This window comes from Penaeus chinensis, chromosome 7 (assembly GCF_019202785.1).
Source record: "Penaeus chinensis breed Huanghai No. 1 chromosome 7, ASM1920278v2, whole genome shotgun sequence".
Taxonomy (NCBI): domain Eukaryota; kingdom Metazoa; phylum Arthropoda; class Malacostraca; order Decapoda; family Penaeidae; genus Penaeus; species Penaeus chinensis.
The window spans coordinates 27,400,982-27,403,481 of NC_061825.1; positions in this window are offsets into that span (position 1 = coordinate 27,400,982).

A 2,500-nucleotide genomic window follows, 5' to 3' on the forward strand; every position below is an offset into this window, starting at 1 on the left:
GGAGAGAGAGAGAGAGAGAGAGAGAGAGAGAGAGAGAGAGAGAGAGAGAGAGAGAGAGAGAGAGAGAGAGAGAGAGAGAGAGAGAGAGAGAGAGAGAGAGAGAGCTTGCTTTCCCTTTCTTCTCAAGTTCTAATGTTGTGAAGATCTTGAGGCAGGTTTGCATTCGCTCAGGTCTTGGCAGTTTAAATAATAAGAATAAGAAGAACAGAATAAGAAGTAGTAAGGATAAAAGGCAAGGAAGATGTGAAAGAAATAATAGGAAGAGCCATGAAAGAAAATTCGTTATGGAAAGGACAAATACGTCTTTTTCAACTCCTTATTGCAAATAGAGACTGAATATGTACGCCATTATTGTATATTTGACCCAGCTTTCACACGTTAAAGAAGAAGAAGAAAAAAAGAAATATGACTTATATTTTTAGACTCGTGTACTCACCTTGGCTCCCAATGTCAAATCTGTTTCAACTTTTTACAAGGCGAATGTGATTTGTATCTACAGGAAACTGGAACTTTTATTTTCCTTCCATTTCTCTTGTGTTTTGTCATAAAATATATAAATATGATTGTTTTTTCTTTTCGTTCTTTTATCAGTTTCGTCTGCGATTTTGTTAAACCGTAGATGTTATTTAATTTTGTTGAGAATATCGTGTATAATTATTTTGTGCCGTGACTTAGAAAATAGTTTGGTCTCGCGGTCCACAGCAGAGCGCGAAGGAAGTTTGGCAACGTCAGTTTACATAATCCGTTTTGCAAAATTTCCGCCAAAAAATTAAAGATAATGGATTCGATACTGCTTTACTGCGCGCGCCAAACATGTCTCGTTGCAGCAGTGTTTAGAATCAACACACTCACTCAATCTTAAGAGGAACAAAGTATAATAGACACATTTTTTCCTATCTGTGCTGAGGATGTTTGCGGTTCTGCCGTGTCTCTTAGGCGATCGAGGGAGCTTTAAGATAAAACGATTTTGTCTTTGTTTACTGTCGATAGAACGTAAATTTGTTTTGTTTTATTTTTCTAACCCTCTATTTGATTTTTTAAAGTTCATATGAATTACATTTTCATCTATTCCTTTGTGTTCGTTCTCAGTGAACCAATTTCCCCCCCTTCGATTTCGCTAGTCATGTGTCCTAACAGTGATTTCTGAAAGGCTATTATATTTTCACATCACATAATACTTACACCAACCTCCTCGTTCTGTTTACCATCGAAACGTAAACAGAATAGAATAAAATAAATAATCATGCTTCCCAACCGCATATCAAGCAAGAAAATATTGAATTATGCAAGCCCTAAAAAATACCTTTGATCCCGCGGTCGCATGCACACGCACACAAGATGGTGAACAAGAACCCAAAATGGCGGACAAAAGCGATGTGCATGACGCCAGAGAAAAAAGAGACGAAGAAAAAAGAAAAGAAAAAAAAAAAAATCGGGCCTTTTTTATCTTAAAACCTGATTCTAGAAAATTCTTCAATCCGTTCAAAACACATTCTTAGAATATGGTGAAAATGCGAGATATGATATGGGAAATGTAATTAAAAAACGAAAATAGACTACGTCAAATTCAAATTCAAAAGTCACATAATGTAAAGTATTCGCACCAGGAATAGAACTGCTGTATCGGAGAGTTTAAAAAAAAAGTTATCATGAACAGATCAAAGAGGAAGACACAGAGTAGAGAAGGAGAAAAGAAAGAGAGGAGAAAGGAAGCGACAAAATAAAATATGTTGAAAGAGAATGTAATAAAAAGTACGATATGCTAAGCTGACGGCACATTCGAAGACAGAATGCACACAAACGAACACTATCAAATAGCTGGATTATGTCAGCAATGATAACGATAAGATAATGAAGATAAATATAAGAAAGATAACACTGATACTACTAATTATGGAAATGGCAATGAAACTATGCTAAAGATAATAATGAAAATAATAATGATGATAATGATAATGATTATAATGGTAATACTAATACTAATGATAATGATGATAATGGTAATACTAATAATAATGATAATGATGATAATAATAATGATATTGATGATAACAATAATGATAAAAAGGACAATACTAATAATGATAATGATACTAAAGATGATAGTGATGACAATAATAATAATATGATATTAAAAATGATAAAAATAATGATGATGATAATAATAGTGATACATTTATCATAGCCATAACGATTATGGTAATGATAATGAGGATATTGATAATGATAATTGAGATGATGATAATGATTTTGATATTGATGATAATGATAATAATAATGATAATAATAATTGTAATAATGATAGTAATAATAATAATAATAATAATAATGATAATAATAATAATAATGATGATAATCATAATAATAATGATAATAATAATACTGATAAAATAATGATAATAATCATGATAATAATAATAATAATTATGATAATCATAATAATAATGATAATAATAATACTGATAAAATAATGATAATAATCATGATAATGATAATAATA